Below are 19609 nucleotides of genomic sequence, written 5' to 3'. Positions count from 1 at the left end.
CAACTAAGCCGGGACGTTTTGAAAGCTAATACAGCAACTGCCGAGTTGGGGGCCATCTGGACAATTTGCCCACTTGAAAGAGACCGTGGGCTTCACTTGTGTCTTGCGGGACTTGGGCATACATGGTGAGAATTAAGGCTGGTTCAAATTACTTTTGAATCGGGGCCGATTGCAGGTCCTGTTGGATTTCGTAAAATTGTACTGTGGACTCCCTTGAGTTATGACTGGATTTATCAGTCTGAGAGCTTTTTCCAGTTGTGTTTCTTAGTCGGTCTGTAGTATTTGAGCACTTCAGTTGTTAGCTTTGGCTTTAAATTGCAAGTGATTTACTCCTATAGTTGACTTGCGGAAATGGAATCTGTTTTCCCCCCCACAGACCCAAACAGAATGAATGCCGGCTAGTAAAGTTGTTGACCAAAGCTATCCGGGCATGTCTGACCAATCCCCACTCCTTTAGTAGGAATGCAGGGTGCTGAATCTCTCATTTTGTGTGTGTGTGTCTTCAGCATCCTCACTTGCACCTGGGGAGTTCTCTCTACCCCAAGAGAACAGTAGGTATTGAGGGATGAGACATGGCCAATTTAGCTGCCAGATGAGTGAGATGTATTTTTTTTTCCAAACCAAAGAAAATTCTTCTTTTCCCAGAACAACCAAGAAAAAAAGAGGGCGATGAGGACAGCATTTCAAAGCACTCGCGTTTCATTTTCCCGCTTACACCCAGAAGGTTTGACAACAAATACTGTGGCTTTGTACAAAATGACAGAAAGCTGTTAGTCCACAACTGATGCAGCGATAGCACGTCTGCTTCGCATTGGGAAGGATGTTAGGTGCGGGAGAGAGATTACTAGGTAAGAGGGCTTGCAAAGTATCAATGCCATGTTTGTACTTAACCCCAACTGCAATTTTAGTCATCAAAATGGATATAAAAAGAACAAGAAATCTCTAGAATTAGTACCGTGAACCCTTGTGTGGCCCACGTTTTACAACTTCCACAGATTTGTGTAATCGTTTGATCTAACCAATCCGTTTTTTATCTTTTAGGAGCAGGATCTGCAACCGATTTAGAGAGGAACCTCAAATAAAATAACAGTTTATTGAAGTATTTGCAATGAATGAGATGAAATAGAAATAACGGGTATTGTTCCAAAACAATTTTTTTGATCTCTGTACATAATATTCAGATGATTGTCAAAAATGTCGAAAACAGGCCCATAAAGATCTTATCGTGGTATGGGTGGTTTCATAATTTTAAAAATATTTTTAGGGTGTACATCCAGCTTTTTGCACACTACGCACATAGAAATACAACAAAAAAAACCAAGCAAGTAAATGTTGACTTAACCAATTCATCGAGTTTTGTGTATAGATTGGCATGCCTAATATTGTTCATATTTCTAACCGTGTTTTCTAACAAGTGGTTAAGATTTAAGGTTATCCTTATGGGGCTTGGCACAGGAAAGCGAGCCTCATAAATTTTCTTTTTTGAAATGGTGGTGTTGGATACCATTCAAATGCAGACCTTCTTGCCGTTTAATCATTCAAATGTCTGACAATAATTTGCACTGCCACTCACAATGTCCGTTATTTGCGATTGAAGCAGCCCTTGGCTTTTATTGTTTATTCGCTAATGGCTAAAACAATGTCAAGCCAACTTCAGTTATGGCTTCTTGAGAGTTATTTTGTGTGTCTGAGAAACATGTCTACTAAATTTCATGCTGGGTTTGGCGGTTTTATTTATTTTGTCACTTTTTGGGGGTGGTGGTTACCAAGTCCATTCTATGGGATCACATCCAAGACCCTTGAATGAACAATTCCAAAGTGACTTTTCTTTCACCAACTAAATCTTTTTTTTTTTCTATACCATGTCTATCAATGTCAATATTCCTGCAACAACTTGATCGGGCCATAATTTTTAACCATTACAACAGAATCTGTCCATTATCAGCTCACCATCTTTACCTCAGGGCTGGGTGTGCATTGGTGATAGATTGGAGTATCTTTGCTATAACAAGTACTTTGTGTTTGCCCTTGGGCTTTGGTTCACACAGAACCAAGACCTGATATCCGATAACCTTCTCCTATCCAATGGATGGCCAGAGCAAACTTGCCAGTAATGATCGGTATGTGTCTGGAAGACCGAAGCTGAGAGCTCCCGCCGAACAAAAAAAAAAAAAAATACCGTTCTGGTGTTATCCTCAAACTGTTGTCTTCCGACCACGTAATGACAAAACATTAGAGTAATTATATTTTCTTTATTGGATGCAGCACATATCTGAAGCTAATCTGCTGCTGACACGGGGGAGGATGTAGCGCTCTAATAGGTCAATATGTTTTGCATTGAGTCTGAACATGTTTGTGCCCCTCGGGGAGTTATCTGACTTCAAGATCAAGTTTTTTTGCTTACCGGTTTCGCCTCACACGTTGGGATTCGCAGCTGTGTGTGGGAGCAGCGTGTTTTTACTTTTGGCATCTTTCACAATCATTAAATAATCACTTCCAATGATGCATTTTTTTCCCTCTGTGGAGTATTGATCACCATTCAAAGGTAATGCTTGTCCGACAGCCTGTCCCCCTGTGTCGGGTCTTTGCCCGAAGACGTCCTGAAGCTGGTCTCCTTCTCTTATGTTTTGCTGGGGTTCTCTTCACCATGGCTCCATGTCAGTGTCCGGTTTTGACCAATCGTCTCCGAACATGTCCTGGTGTCTGACAACTATTTCGTAGCCACTGGTGTCACCCAATCATCACCCAGCCTGCCCTGATTCACCAATCATCTCTAAGGTTGCTCTTTTGCTCTACCCTCCGGATTCTAACCAACTGGTTCCTTGGCTTCCCTGGTGTCATACTCACCAACGTCTAGCCGATTGGTTCTTATGGACATTTGCACTTTCTGTAAATCAAAAATGCCAGGGGTGGACTGACCCGTTGTGCGCAGCACATGCATCCAGTATGTACATGTGTTTTTGTTGTAGTCACGGCAACCACAGCTTGCTTCTATTTGAATGCTCATACATTTTAACATACAGCCTCCGTGTCAAAGCAGGATGCAGCAAAGGATGCCATATGGGAGCAAAGAAACGGCCTGCTTTGTAATGTATTCATCTTAATCACCAGATGAATAGAACTGATAAACTTGACCGCTACTTAAGGAGATTGCAGCATACCTGAGTACGTTTTCCTCCACTCCATTTTCAACTGAAGAGGCTTTAGTGAGAGCCCGTGACCAAAGTGTCATACCCGTCTAATCCCTGACCTCTGACTTCTCAAAGCCTGGTCAAAGGTCCTCTGACCTTCCCCTTGACTCTTGACGACACCCAATACATACAGAGTAAGACTATCTGAGAATGCAGACGTTTCCTATGAGGCTTTTCATGAAACGCATTTTACCGTAAAGCCACTTCATGGCTGATTCCTGGTTGTGTTCCCTATTTGTACTTCAAATACGGATGAAACTGTGTGCCTATCCTAGCTGACTTCGGGCGGGTGGCAGATCCACCCTGAACTTGTCGGCAGTCAATCATAGGGCACGTTTTTTACCAACCCATTTGATTGACTTTGTTTTCCTGGAAAATTCTGTATTGACTGTTTTTCTTTGACCGAAGCTGATTGAATCAATCAAAATCTTAACATGCATGTTCTTGGAATGTGGGAGGAAACTGGATTGCTTGGAGAAAACCCATGCAAACGGAGACTCTGGAGCTAAAGTTGGAATGTACGCTGTCTTGACTGTGATGCAGAGATGCTAACCGCTATTCTCATCGTGATTTTCATACTTGATCACCTTTAATCTTAATCATAGTTTGACCACAGTTGTTTCCGCGAAGGTGGTCTCATTATACGTCCCCTGATTTCCTACCTGGAAGTCTCCGGAGATTTGCATTCCCAAAGAGACCTCGTCTAAGCCGCCGCCCACGTTATTTATGAGCTTTCTATATTCAGTCAGCATACCGTTTTGATTCCAGCTTCAGCTCAAGTAGCGGATAAGTAATGTGTGGCGAGGGCGCTATAAAGCATTCGGCGTGCTCTATCTTGATGTGTCTGCCACTGAGCTAAAAAGATGTTATTTAATCTTTGTCAGGAAATCAAATTTGAAAGTTTCGAGTACTGTTCAGTTGCAGGACTGTTGAGTTCATTATGAGCAACTCCACTCATACCCAGTCATTTATCACTTCCCTCGCAAAACAGTTGTGGCTTTTAGTTAGTTTTAAAGTCGGTGATATTTGTTTTGATTTATGTGAACAATTTCTTCTGGAAAAAGAGAGCTGGACATGTGATGTTATGACACGACCTCACACTCCCACCTTTTCGCTTGTTTGGAAGCCATGAAAGTTCCTCGGCCATTCCATTACGGATGTTCCCGGGATCCTTTGGCCATCTGGACCCGCACAAGAACAGGATATGAAGCATCAGGAACTAAGAAGTCTTCTTTTTCGGATATGAAAGCTCCCAAATGAAACTTGAGATCCTCCATCCAGCCGCACTTTTCACCTGGCCAACACAAACTGGGTTTGATGTTTTGTTTAATATATTTTCCTCCCCAGTTGCTCCTTTTTGGTTACTGCCTTCCTTCCTTTCTGTAAACATCATAGCTGTGCACTTTATCAATATGAGTCGAGGCCATTCAGTTTTATGTGACAGTGTGCTGGCTTAGCCGTAGAGCATTCACTTGACAATCTGTGCAGTATGTGAAAATGGATCCATTTACCATACATCTGTATAAATACATCGACTCTTTAGCGCTTCAACTTTTCACCCTGTCAAAAGTGTGTGAGGGAAAGAAATGTAAAAAATGCATATTTTTGACACTGCAGGAAACGTATGACCTTGCTCATCTACGCAATCACGTATTGGCCTGACTGATTTAATGACTTCATCATGAGCGGCCTGCCGGCAGGTTACTCAAGCTTGATCCGAGCAGCGTTTAAATGCGCAACGTATTTACTTAAAGATATTGCGAGGTCTCAAAGTTCCTTTGTGATCCTGCCAGGATCCGTAGAAGCGGTTCCCGAATTTGTACGTAAACTGGAGTGTGCCATAGTCTATCAGTAACCTACGTTAACGCAGTAGTGAAGTCATAATTACGCTAAATATTTTTATGAATCACGTGGCAGTCATTTATCACACACTCATCGCGGGCAAACCTGAAACCGATAACATTTCATGTTGTTTTCCGGGGTGACAAGGCAACAGGTGTCACGTCAACTCCAACTTCTTTGTCTGGGAATCGATATTTATAATCCATCGTTTTCTACTGCTTATCTTCAGGGCTCCTCGATTCAACTCTTTCTGCTTTATTTGAGTAACTCGTATCACAGTTTATTTTGTCTTTGATGACCTTGTTCCTGTTTGTAAATCTCGTCGCCAGATTCCCTCTTGTGTGATATTCTATCGTGAAGTTGTATGCGCCCACATCCGCCCCACCACCCCCGTTTTTTTTTCTTTACTTTTTTGCTTTCGTCACTGTGGCTGAGATCTTGCCCCGTGAGGGGATGATAAGCTCTTACTCACAGGATATTCAGAATTCCTTGACAGATTGTTTTCGCCAGCGTCCCCTCTGTCCTCTCCAGTTTATTTGTTCAAACAAGGCAGCCTTGAAGAGAGAGAGGAAAATATGATGGCAGTAGATTTTGTCACGCAATTTTTTTTTTTTTTTTTTTTGCGTGGGTGGCGGTGGTCTCTGCTTGTTGCTTTACAGAACCATGCGGAGTAGACAAAAAAGCCTCACTATCATGCATATTCATGGCCATGGCGTGTACACACAAACTGGCTCATACTGAGAAAGCAAGCTTGGCTCTTGCAAAAAGCGTGCTGTCCTGGACTGGAGATGTTGACTGCCAGCCAAGCAAGACGCTAACAAAGTGATGCACTGGAGGCCTAAAGGATTTTTTTTTTGTTTTTTGTTCCCCATGGCAGCTGAACAGTACACACACGCACAAAAAAAAAGCCTTTTAGTTTCCCCTTTCTCTGCTCGTCCTTTTGTCTTTTCACTCTCTCTGACTTGGCTGCCGTCGGACAGTTGATTCCATTCCTGCGTATGAAAGGAAATGATGTGCTTAATTGGATTATTGGGGTTTTTTCTTCAAATGGGTGCTCACCCACCCACACAGCCACGCAACAGTTTTTTTTTTCTGAACTCTCTTCACGGCATTTTATCAGCCTGTGCCTTTTGTACAGAACCCATAAGAGGGACATTTGCATTAACTGCGCTTTGACGGAATAACACAGCATCCTGCATTGGACAATTTGATGCTATCAGCGCTAGCATCGTTACTACGGCGTTAGCGTAGGTTCCATACAAATTTGCCGTACAGGGAACTCCCGTCTATTACGGTTAGCTTTTCATAAATTTTTTTTCATTTTTTTTTCAGCCATTTGCTGAAAAACTCCCCCATTGTACAAGAGACATATTCTTATGCCGCTGTACTCTGTTGACAGAGTACCCCCTGTACAGTCTATTCATGGTCATTGTACTAAATGTAATCGTATCTATCTTAAAAGATTGAAATGTCTGGCATATTTGTGGTCATGGCCTACTGTTTCTTACGCTCAGACGTCGTAAAACAATGAAGCCGATATGAGGCATAAGAGCAGCTGTAGCAACTTGGCTCAGGTTAATAGACCGCAAAGGTATCCTAAACTCAAGATGGCATCACAGGAATTTGCACCTGTTCCAGAGACCTGTTTTTTTTTTTTTTTTTTTTTTTGTAGTCTCCATAGTTCTTACCTGGGGCTTTAATCAAAACCTCTCGAACAGTATCTGCTTTTTTTTCCTCTGTGAAAGGAATGGTGTTTATACATTTTCATTGGATGCCACTGACACACACAAAACAACATTTGTCTGTCTGCCAGGGTCTGGCAAGTGCTCTGTGGCCTTCGTCCTTGCGGTAAGTCCGATGCGTTGGCAGTCGTCGCCGCTTGTCAGTGGCTTCTCTGGTTGACTGAGCGTGTCCAATCTGTGGCGGTGGCAGGTCGTCGGGAGAAATCAATCCGAGTGTCCGTTCGGGAGAGGATGTATTCATTCCAGTGCGCATTTATTTATTTAAGTCGGTTGTAGTGATCAAAAAGACGTGGCGAGCAAAATCAGTGTAAAAGATGTTGCCAGTTGAATTTTGGCTGAGGTCTTTGTGGTACAACATTTTTGGCAGAGCCAACACAACCATCTACTTTGCCTTCACGCTCTTTAATTGCTCATCTGTTTCTTTGCCGCTGCAGGAATGTCCTCAGATCTGGTGCTTTAAAATGTGGCCAAAATGCTACTACCGCAGATTCCATGTTAGCTCTCCTTTGGTTTGGCAGCGTTGTCCTCTTTGCTGATTGCATTTAGTTGGGCGATCACGATGGTTGTGTGGCCATCAGGACTGTTCATTAACAAGTGCTTTTTTTCCCCCCGTGATGGATCATCCTACTACAAAGTCAAGATGTAGCAATCTGATCTTGTCCTTGTCTTTGCCTCTTTGAGCTGCCAAAAGAAGAACCCTGTTCTTATCATGGCCAAGGGCCAGAAATAAAGCCTCAGAGAAGATAAATGAACGGCCTCCGTACCTGACGCAAATCCTTATTCCACTCTGCAACAGGCTGCTTTTGTGGGATTATTTTGAACTTTCCCCGAGTACTTGAGCCCTTCCTTCCCAGGAGAAGCTTTTCACCTTCTCACCCGAACGGGATTTAGCCAAGTCGGACTTCCAAAAATCCGCAATTCAGTGAAGATGGATGGACGACAGGAAGTAGCTGGAGGTTACGATAACAATTACCGCTCTTTGAACAGAGTACAGAATTGAAATAGGAAACAAACAGTGGTGGAGCAGATTGTTTGGCTACCCGGGAGACTGACCGGAGTCTTTGGTGCTATATAAATTATTTGCTAATGCCTTGTTTGCTCGTGTTGATTGGTGTCCTGATATCTCAGTTAGTTGCTTATCTTTCCCCATCTTTCCACTCTCACTTACAGCTTGTGCTGTGCTTGTCTGTTGCGCACTCATGAAAGGCATTATCTTGTTTTGTAAATCCAACAAAAGTGACAAGTGGAATTTAGTTCAATTGCAGTCCGAGCACTCCCTCAAGGCGTTCCTCGACAACCCCGTCGTCCCGATATCCAAATGTGGCTTACAGTTTTTCATCCTCTCACCAGACCCTGTGAGAGTTATGCGCATCTCACTGGCCTATCTCCCGCTTCTTTGTGGTTTATAGCGTTGGTCCCGGCCCTTTTAGCCTGAACCCAGAGGCGGTCCTGTATCATTTGTCATCCTGTGACTGAGCAGATCGGCGGCAAGGGTGGGTCTCTCATGTTATCAGTTCTCAGCTTCTCTCCTAGCTGTTTAAAGGGTCTAATCCTTTTTTCAAGATCATACCCTCTGGGTGGTCTGTCACAAGTGTAGCAGTGTACAAATCTTGACATTGCAGTGCACCTTGGTTAATCGTGGGGGGATAAGTTCCAGACCCTCACTCAATAGGTGAAAATCTGGGATATAGAAACCATATAAAGACATTATTGAAAATTATTTTACAGTGCTCACATACTTTGAACCTATTTAAATGTATGAAAATTGACTTTTTAAAGTAGTGCAGTCCCTCCCTCTGAACATGGACGGTGAGAAAATCAAGTGAATGTGAGCTCTGTTTTCGGCAACTGTGTGTTAAGTATTTCTGGCATCTTGTCTCCTCTGATGGTTGTTGTTATTTGGTAAAATCTGGATGCACTTTTTGGGTCCAGCAACATCCAGTTATAGTCTTCGCGCTTGCAGAATGCAAAATGTGGACAAACTGTAAGTGTTTGCACCTGTTGATCATTCCCCCAGCCGAGGAGATTATGTTCTTATTGTTGCCTCGTCCTCTTGTTTGTCCTGCTCAAGGAAATCTGGAAGAATGTTACAGTTTGTTTTTTTTCTGAACTTTTGCTGAACCTATTACATTTCAGTGCAGATCAGCTTATCCTTTTTTTTTTTCTTGCATTAAAGTTGGCAGATGTACGCGCTCGGTGAAGAGAGTGACCGGGTGTAGGCCAAAGGATAAGAACATTACATCCTAGACAAACATACTATAGTTCCCTTAAGGATTAAGTTATTCTGATTTAGGGAAAACTAGACTTGTGAATAGATTGCAGGGTGTTGAAGTCAATGGCTTTAATTTGGTATCAAAAAGCAACTAAATGAACTCATAACAATGTCACTCTCAGGGTTGTTTCATTGACTATAAATCAAACATTTCTGTGATTCTGTGACGAAAATGGTCACTTGGGTTGAATTTCCTCGTTCCTCGAACTTCCTTTTCCATTTCCTCGGACAATCGTATCTAGTACCGCCCCAGTGACATGGAATGTCAGTTCCAACGGCAACAAACACACGTTACATTGTAACAGACTTGTAAATCCTAACATCTTCACCCGCCGATTGATCTCAGTTCCCCGCTAATGACCTCATAATGAGCTAGCGTATTCTCTTTTAGCCTATTAGCTGTGTGACAGGACACAAACATCACAGCACCCCCGTCTGAAAAATATAAGGTTCCGTGTTCACTAAGTATCCGAATTTCCTTTGGGATTTCGGGATCTAAAATGGTGAACGAAGGCGCTCAAGATTTTATATAGTCGGAAAGCGACGACTCAGCAAAAAAAAATCAGTAAAACTGGAATGGTGAAAAACAGTTTTCAGTTTTTATCTTCAAACATGTCGAATGTGTTTAGAAGCAAATATTTCAATTCATTTGACAGGGTCTTTAAGAGCAGCTTCATTTTGGGTCCCTTCTGTAGGTAGGCCAACTGTCTTGACACATAATGCAGTAATATGCATGGCACAGCGGGACGTTTCCCTCCATCTTATTTCCTTGACCCCGGTCGCCCCGCCGTGCCTACTGTATTCATGTCTCCCGTCTGTCTTGCCTTTCCCATATTCATCACTTGTCCCATTCATGATTAACTGTGCGTGTCCCCTCCCGGTCTCCCGCTGTATCCTGCTTGGCCTATACCTCAGCTGCGCTTTGCTGGCAGGAAGTCGACATGACACCGATTCACCCCTGTCAGGGATTCTGGATACCGGCAGGACTTCCTAACGTTGAGTAACACCCGTCTTTTACACGGAGGATCAGAGCCGTACCAGTAGATCTGGACTTTATCCTTCTTAAACCGGCGACTCACAGGTGGAACATGTCGCCCCACAACAGGCAGTGTGAAAGGGGCTAACTGCTTTCAACACATCAGGGTGGGAGAAGCCTCCCGGCATTGGGAATGCTTTTACATACCGGTGACGTCCCTCCTTGGTTATGCCTGAGATTCTACCTCTGAAGCCAGGAAATTTGAGAATTGACTCCAGGCCCCCATTCCACGTCAGTACCCGGGGAAAAAGCTGCCATTGACAGGCAGTGTGAAACGGCCTTATTGCTTCCAGCACAACAGGTCAAAAGAAGCATCAGGTTCTGAAATTCAATTACAGTCCCAGCTTTTCACACCCTGTCCCGCCTTTCCATTATTCCAGCTCAAGACGTCATTCCAACTGTGACAAAAATCTTCAGATGCAGACTGTGTCCAGCTACAGTCCAGTTGTACTGTACTACAAAAAACGGTAAATGTGTGCCTTCACCTCAACCGCCCAATTGATGATTTTGCCTTTTTATACATAGCAGAAAGGCGGCGTGGTAAAGTGTGCCTTATGCAAACTTTTGTCTACACCGAGCTGCTTGCCACCCCCGTCTTAGAAGGCCGCTGTCTATCCCCAAGCAGACGCCGTTCCGCCGCTATGACGCCCCCATTGATGTCATTGAGTCTCAGAGAAAAGGGCTAGTGAAGCGAGTACTACCCACCCAAGCACAGACACTGGCCTCTCTCTGCACCTGCAAGCCTGGCTGAGGGCATCCACTTGATTATAGTATTAGTCCAATCGGAACTGATTATTCCTCTTGCAATTAAGCACTCACTTATCATCCATTTTATAGAACCTCCTGGTATACTAGGCCATGGTTACAGTGTAAAGGAACGTTTAGGCGCGATACCGAGTCCTCATGCCTTTCCGGCATGTTTGTGTGTCTGATAACCGTTTCTGTCGTTGTGGATTTATGATGTTTACCGATGTGCTCAGCTTCTGGAAAAACAGCCCAGATCACGCCAGTCCTCCATCGGGGGCAGCCATCTTTAATCCACTAAAGAGCGTAGGGATTTGGCAGCCCCCCCCCGGCCCCTGCCTGAAGGCGCTTTGGAAACCCCTCGGCCGTGAGAATGGGGCGGTGGGGGGTTGGAGGTGTGGGCAGGGGGCGGGTGTGGAGCCCATGCAGTGGAATGGGGTGGAGGTGACCGACCCCTCCCACCCCCACCCAAGCCCTACTCTCCATCCCCTTTTGTGAATTTAGTTAATCTAATTTGAGTCCCTCACAACAGCACGTCTCTCTCGCCTGGTCTCTTCCTTGCCCGCCTGCCCCCTCCCACCCCAATTTCAAACATAAGAACAAGCTGGACTAAGTTTCACGCATTAGCGGTGAAAATGGGATTTGTTTGGTTTAATTCAATATCCTCATAGGAGTCACAGTAGTAAGTGGAAGCACCACCTGAAAAAGTGACGTTAAAAGATGAAGCAGATACACTCATCAAGCGCATAAATGGGTTTTATATTTTATTTTAGTAAAGCCCCAAAAATGGGGTTCGGCTTCCAGTGGTTGTGCGATATTAAAATTGTAATAATAGTATGGTTAGAATCATTTCACACGTTTACATCGGGCTTTTTGTCACACACAAAAAGTTTAAGCATCTGGAATTTGTTCGTTCACCATTACAAACATGTATCAGTTACGAAAGTAATGAAATCTATCGCTTGAGCATTAAATAAATTAACCCATGCATAGATTAGATTATTATTAATTTTATTAAATAGGTTCACTGTGGTTGTTAGATTTCAAAATGTAATCAAGGTCAATGTAATGAAATTCACATTTTGATTAATCAAAGCAATCAAATAGTGACTTTATTTGTTAAATATGTCCATGTTATATTATATTTCAGAATATAATGAAATGATTTACTTATTTTACACTTGATTTAATCGGTAATTTAAATGAGCTCACATTTGAATTAATTAAGTGATCTGCTTGACTGCCATTTGATTATGTGTATTTACTATAAAACAGATTTGTTTATATATTTTTTAAATAGGTGGAAAATTAAATGCTCACATTTGAATTGATTAATGACTTATTTCACATTTAAATTAATAACTTATTTAATTATCTATTTAATTCCCATTTTGTCACCTGTATTGATATATAAAAATGACTTAATTTATATATAATGTTAAAGCTGGACTTTTTATACATTTATTTATATTAATTAGTAATGTCATTATCTGTTTCTGGCAATTTGATTCGATCATGTTCATTAGCTACAAACAGGCTTTTATGATCATTGTTAAATAGGTTCAATTTCATAATTAGACTATACTTCAAAATGTAATTAATTGTCACAATTTCTATTGCACATTTTTGATTCGTAGTTTTATTATTTCTTATTTCAATTGCTATATAATTGAATTATGTGTATTTTTTTTCATGTTATGTATATTGGCTATGTTTATTGGCTTTGTTTTGACTTTTTTGAGGGGGTGGGGTGAGTGCCGCTTCAGAGCTATGCGTTGACGTGTTTGAGCTCATCTGTATCTCACAAAGACCCTCTGACGCTGCCCACAGGATGCAAATAGTGTGCTGCGAAGTCGAGGACACCCCCGCCCAACCACCCCCTGCCAACCTTTTGCCGTTTCGCACCTCTGATTAACTCACTGTGATGTCGTCGGATATCAAGTGGGTATTAACTCATTAGGGCCGTCGCCTTTGAAGTCGCTCCCGGGCATCATCAGGGTCTGGTAATCCCTTTTTAATGGCCCAGTGAGTGGGACAGTGGTTCAACAAAATGATTAATTTGACAGCCTTTCTCACCTAATGCACCTTTTTTTGTGCATGAATGAGTGGAAAATTGGCTGATTCATTTCGGAAACTAGTCATTGTTCACCAGTGGTGAGGCGTCATGTCCAGCAAGGCCTTCTCTGCTGGCCAAAACACTTATCAGAAGCACTGATTTACAACCTGAATTCTAATACTAATTCCATGAAATTGGATTAAATAATTCCCAAAATCTATTCCCTTCATTTTGTAGCATTTGTGTTTGTTAAAAAATAAATGTGCTGAGGACCTTGAAAAAAATGATCGCATATTAAATCGCAATACTGAGGAAAAGTGATCGCAATTTGATTATTTCTCAAAACTGAGCGATACTGTCAAGACTAGCAAAACACATCTGGAGCAAACTGCACATATAAATAGTCAATTGTTTTCCTTTTGTTGTTACCAGACGTGGTGAGCTCATTTTATTGATTGTTTCTATAATTGTGATGTGAAGATGGTATTAAAAGTGGTGAATTAAGTTGCCGCAGGTACCAAATGCACCGCCGGCCACGCTGACAAGATATATTATCAATCCGCTTCCACCGTCCTCTTCTTCCTTGAGCTTTGTAATGTTAGTGAACCCCCTTCCCCTGCCCCCCCCCTCCTTTAACTGGAGGCAATAAGGTGGTGAGGGCCAGGAATGCGGCCATGGAACTGTAAGGATTTATCGCACGGAGGTGTGAGGGCCGCCGCCGCGCTGCGGCTTCACTGTGTGCAGATGTAACAGTTTAGTGCCAGCAGCATTCCCACCATGGGGCCAATGCGCTGTTTTACGGCTTTGCGGTTTGATTAGGCAAGACCGCAAACTGAGGGTAGACCCCTTTTTTTTTTTTTTTTTTCTTAAACATTGTCCCTTCAGCCTTTCAATTGTCATTTTAGCCCAAAAAGGTTGCATTTACGTCACAAAGCACAGGACCGCCATGGGGTAACAAAAGCGTATGAAATTAGAGTCTAGGCAGTCAACAAGCAACTACAATGTTGACAAGATACCGGAAAGCGACCGGGCATGATTCCCATGGCGTCGTTTTAAACAAATTAAAGATGGGTCTGTTTGATGCATTATTTTATGACACTCTGGCTTTTGAGTTAATACGCCAAGTGAAACCCCAAAATGACCTAAATTCAGCTTTCTTTCGCCTGCAGATACTCAAAATGTCATTAGAACAAAAACAGACCGACCCGCTTGAAGCCTGATTTTTATGACATTTTGACGCTTCTAACGCAGTCTTTTCACAAAGCCGCTGACCATTGTTTCGATGGCTAACATTTTGTGTGCTTTTAACAAACGCACACAGTATCCGACAACAGTACGGCGACGTCATTAAATGTTATCTTTAAATGTTATCATGTTTGATAGCGTTGGGGTTTGTAAACGTGCCAGATTAGTGATGTCAGTTTTGATAGTGTTGTTTCGGGAAATTATAGTGTGGCATTTTTTTTTTTTTTTAAGACGGTTGTATTAGCACTTATGAAAATGATAACCGTCATTTTTATATTGGCGTCACTTTTGAAACTAATTGCGTTAGCATTTATATTAATCTGGAATGTCGTTAAGATACTGTTGTCGTCTAAACTCTAAAAATTGTCCGTGTCACCTTATAATCCTTTCAAAAAGTCAACTTTTTGGTTTTCATGCGAACAGTTTTTTTCTTGAGAGTACAACAGACCCTGTGGATCCTTAAAATTTCTTAAATGTGATCCCCCAAGGTAATTGTGATTAAATATGACTCTTGCCACTTGAGTCTTTACAACGTCGCAATTTAGCAAAGCGTAAAGTCAATTAAAACGACATACATCTTAAGTGTAGACGATAAAAAATGTTGTGCAATGAAAGTCTTGTGGTCACATTTAAAGAATGCCGGGCCTTAAATTCAATCCAAATGGCCTTAAAACGTCTTCAATCAGTCTTGCTCAATCTAGCAGATACCCCGTATATCATTATTTCATGTTTGTCGCAATATTTATGAACGATACGCCACCATTCATCTCCATCTCCCTCCTCTACTTTGGCTCTGACACGCAACGCACACTCATTTTTGCTCTCCCCTCCCTCTTTTTAGTCTCTTAGCACTCCTCTCACTCTCCCTCTCAGGTTACCAGTACCATGGCTTTTCTTGCTTCCCAACTTGCGCGCGCGTGTGTGTGTGTGTGTCCTGCGCCGTGTCCTTGTCCCTGCCTCCCGGTTTCCGAGGAGCCACCCAGCAGCCGGTCTGTGATTGGGCCAGCCGAGCATGGGTGGGAGGCGGGAGGGAGGGGGGGGGGCTTCTCTCGACACGGCGGCGGGTGAGCTGACTGCTGCGGGACGTGTTTCAACAGATGGTCGAGGTTGGAGGGTGTCATCACATCGGAGAGGGGATTAGAGCAGAGAGGTTGTCTTCCAGGAGCTGTGTGGTCCCCCCCTCTCAGTCCTCCCTCCTCGCCACCATCAAGTCCTCTATGAGCGCAGGGAACACTCGCAAGATTCTGTTTGCTGCACGCTGCCCCGCCAGGTACGTAACCAATCATTCAAGTCGGGACGTCAGGAGTTGAGATTGGTAGCGGTGCTGTGTTAGGACCTCACTTTTCACCCCCTTCCGACTCCAGATGACAGGAATTCCCTCTGTCGCAAATTCCTACGTCTCAAGGGATTAGTAGGCAGCACATTCCATTAATGTCATTTTTTTTTTCACCCCCCCCCCCTTGCCTGAAAGTAGCGTAGGGTATTCAGAGTCTCCTGTATGACAACAGTGTTGTGTCTACGCAGTAAGAATCCTAAATTTCCCTATCAGGCTTGGTTTCGGAACATTTTTGGCAAGTCCCGAAATAGGAAAATGAAAAATGTCCGCGTTCCATTAACTCACATTCATAAATCTAATTCCAAGTGCATCTCTGGCACATCGGCTTTTCTGAGCCAGAAGGGGACGCGCTCATTGTCACAGTAACTTCAAAGGACTCGTAAAAAGTCTGAATGTTAAGGATTCACAAAATAGCTGTCTTGTCTTAAAGCTAAATGGATGAGCTGCTGAAAAGTGCTTGTTGCGGAGGAGCTGTCAAGTCTTGTGGGTACGCGGGGGGGGGGCACAGGGATAGCGGCACCTCACTTTGCCGCTCTGTGTAACTTTTAACTCAAGCGAGAAGGCGAACGGGCATAAGACGTATCGTATTTATGTTCGGCTGTGTGCGGGTGAGAGATTGCGCAGCTGTAAAAAGGCGCATGGGACGGCGCGCGGGTGAAAGCCGCCGTTGTGCGAGCCGGTGTTGACCCTGGTAAACCAGCCGTAGCTGCGCTTCCTGCCTGCTACTTGAAGTACTTAACCCCCGGTAGGCTGTGATCGTTGCGGCTTTTAAGTCAGACGCTTTTGCCGGGCTGAAAAATGTGGCCGAACGATCTGATCTGAGTATGAAAACATAAAAGATCTTGATTGTGAGACACTACTTGACTGTTTACTCTGTTCCTCCGGTTTGGCGCTCTCTCTAGCATGTAATCGCCTGATCAAAAGTTACCCAGTCAAAACATTATGTAGAAACTCAAATATTCCTATCCACAATGTATGAATGATGGTATTCTGACCAACTGACATGTCATAAAAAACACTTGCACAAATACTTGACCAAATGGACAGTTTGTTTTAAACCAAAGCTGACAAGTGTAAACACAACCCGGAAGTGGTCTTGGTGGCCAACACCAGAGCTTGTTTCAACCAAACCAAATGAGACAAGTGTGAACACAGTCAGTCTCAATCGGCTTCTTGGGTGCGGGCGTCAACTTTTTAGGTGCTTGACCAAATTAGCGAAGTGTGAACGCAGCCTCAAAGAGGTCTCTGTCCGCTTCTTTAGTGGGCAACAGGTTTCGGTCGATGGAATGAGCACCGCCTGGAATCACTCTCAGCCATGGACCGAGTTCTTTTTAACTGAACCAAACCTGACAAGTGTAAACACAGCCAAGTAGTCTCAGTCGACTTGTGCGCTACCTTTGAGCTTTTTCCTGATCGTGTCCACACTAGATGAAAACCAATTGAATATACAGAGCAATGGCACCAGTTCTGACCGAACCAAATGTGATTAGTGTGAACACAAGCGGTTTCAGTCCACTTGTCCGGTGATAGCCTTCGCACGTAAACAAGCCACAAAACCAGAGCAGATGTCGCTGCCCCCATCTTCTGAAATGTGAGGATTTAGTTTCTTCCATTTTGGGAAGGCACATTTAGATGACGTTCTGTGTTGTGTTTAGACTGCAAGAGTGACTCTTTAAAACTGTTTAGCTTCAGAGTGCTACAAACAACAGCATGTGTGAGCGGCAGCTGCTGCAAATAATTAGGCCTTTGGTGGGGGGGGGGGGGGAGTTGACTCTGGCCAAGACAAACATTATTCCAGTAGCAACTCTACCATCTTCTCAGTCGTTTTTTTTTTTTTTTGTTTTGTTTTTTTTGCAGCCACACAACTGTAATTCCCGTCACTGAGCTTATCTAATTACTAATTGGGGGGACAAATTCTTGCGGCTCGTTTTGGAACGGTAGCAGTAAGCTATGTGTCATATCTGGAGATCTGCTTGCTCCCCATTTTCATAATTGGTTTTGGTTCGGGGGGGGGGGTCAGGCAACGAGACATCTCACTGATCTTTTAAGAGTGCCCTCTGCTGGAGACTTCATCTTAAAACTACATTACATTCTCCCATGTCAGGTGGTCAAACTGTGTTTTGATTGATTAAAGTGAAAGGTGACCGTTTAGCACGGCTCAAAAACAAGATGAATGTAATCAAGATGACGTTGTTGTTCTCACGTACCTTTAAATAAACTTTAATGAGCATAGTCTATTAAAATACGACTTCACTGATAAGCTGCCCGAAAGCGTTTTCGCAGCTTACATGTCGTTATTTGTATGTATTTTTAGAAGGTATCTCCAGGGGTAACACGCCATGCAGCATTGATCTATTTTGGAGCTCACAATGCACCCCCCCAGTCCCTAGTCCCCCCCACCAAGTGTTTGTTCAGCCTCTCATTGGAGCGGCGAAGGTCAGGACAGACAAACAGCGGACTCCTCATCGTCACTGGAAGGAATTCTGATGCGTTGCTTAAATTAGCTTTTTCCTTACTCCGTGATGAGCATCCGACAATGGTGGGCTACCAAAAGTGACCGCAAATAAGGTGATAACCCCTCCTGCACTGCTTGTACTTGAAAGACATAAAAAAACGTAGCAATTTCAAAATAAAAACTCATAAAAATTGTGACAACGCTGTCGAGGTCCCGATGAATTTTCCAGAGTCCGAGGTAGTATCAGTAACGGAAAGTCATGACAGGTACGTGATGTTTATCACCCGAGATTCGCTTATCCCCCCCTTATTGTGTCGAAAGCAAGCATTTCAATCGTTAGACCAGTTGCGGATGTCATTAAACTACCAGACTGATACCGTGTCACACCGTTGTGCCAACGGGATTCTGTTAAACAGGCACAGACAGAAAAATTCCGGATTTTCGAATGCGGAGCAAGTTTGAGCCAGTTTTGCTGGATCGCGGTGATCCTGTCAGATAATGAAATTTGTGATGACGGTGCGGCGCACCTCCTTTTCCACTATTGCCGACCAAATTCACACGTCAACCTCCTGTTCTCTGTACGCGGCACGGCGACGCGGCGGGGGGGGGGGGGGGGGGGGGAAGCCATCTTTGATGGGCAGCGTGAAAGGGGCTAACAAGTGAAACGGAGGCTCAATCTGAGGCACGGGCGCCAACGTCATGTAATCTTCCCTCAACACGGGCGTGAATAAAAGAAACATCGGAAAGCATGTACACACACACGCGCGCGCCGTGTGCAAGCTTTAACCCCCCCCCCCCCCCCTCCCGTCCAACCAGAGGGCCACACTGTCCCTGCTTTGTCATCCCCCTTGTCTAATAATCCCCTCCCCGGGGAGAAGCAATCTGTTTTAGATGGGGAAAGAGAAAAGGCCTTGTCTGTATCGCGTACAATTAAGCGAGCCTGTCGGAATTCTTACTTTCTTTTAGAGGGAGAAGTGCCGCCACTGGGGGGAGTGGGCAAGGGGCACTCCTTTCATCCGCCGCCTTTCCAGAAAGGAGATAATGGGGTGGGAGGGTCGAAGTGAAGGGAATAGATGGAGAAAGGGGCGAGGGGGTGGCGGGGGGTGCAAATGAATGAATTCCTCACCCCTCCAGCCCCGCTGCAGCACTTCCACTAATAGAAGCTAGCGTTTGTTTCAGCTCTCCTGCTTCTTTTCTTCGCTTCGCCCCCGGAGCCAGTGAACCCATTCAGACTCTGCCAGAGCTCCCCTCCTCTACCCGTGCGTATGCGTGTGTGTCTGTACGAACTTACGAACTGTACGAACATGTGCTGCTTGCTAGCCTCCAGTCCCGTTGGCCGCTAAAACGGCGCTTGCGTGGATGTAGCATACGTGACGTGACGTCTCCGAGGCGAGTTCAGCCGAGTTTGTCTGCAGAGCTTTTTGGGACGATCCTGGTGACTGCGTTCTTGCAGATTGCCAAGGAATGGAAGCCTTTGGAATTGTGAGCCTGCTTAATGAGTATTTCAGTTCATAACGATTATTTTCCGCGTTAATATTCCAAAGCTCCGTTTTGGCTTTCATTTTCTCAGAAATCATTAAAAAAAAAAATCACCTGGTGGCCCATGCCAGATTTTTTTTTTTTTTTTTTTTTTTTTTTTTTCAGGCTCCAAGGCCTTTTTTCTTTAAGAGCATGACATTTTGTAGGGATT

At 43.9% G+C, this 19609-nt stretch overlaps 1 protein-coding gene across 9 annotated transcripts in view; it reads left to right on the top strand.

Moving 5' to 3' along the window:
* The window catches only part of sulf1 (sulfatase 1), a 63508-nt gene that overhangs the window by 16171 nt on the left and 27728 nt on the right, over positions 1 to 19609 (top strand). For 4 of the 9 annotated variants that reach the window (XM_086020285.1, XM_086020290.1, XM_086020289.1 and 1 more), the window contains one exon: positions 15226 to 15398. The exons of 1 other annotated variant lie outside the window; for it this stretch is intronic. The gene's annotated coding sequence lies outside the window, so the exon portion shown is untranslated. Of the gene's footprint in view, positions 1 to 9962; positions 10385 to 10463; positions 10551 to 12657; positions 12769 to 15225; positions 15399 to 19609 lie in introns of those variants that run through there. 4 more of the 9 variants (XM_086020287.1, XM_086020286.1, XM_086020291.1 and 1 more) reach the window with 4 other exon arrangements.

The sequence above is a fragment of the Filicampus tigris genome, chromosome 21 (assembly GCF_054856515.1).
Source record: "Filicampus tigris isolate MCC_2025a chromosome 21, RoL_Ftig_1.0, whole genome shotgun sequence".
Taxonomy (NCBI): Eukaryota; Metazoa; Chordata; class Actinopteri; order Syngnathiformes; family Syngnathidae; genus Filicampus; species Filicampus tigris.
Note: the sequence above shows the minus strand (reverse complement) of the source record. Positions and strands in the feature narration are given on the sequence as shown.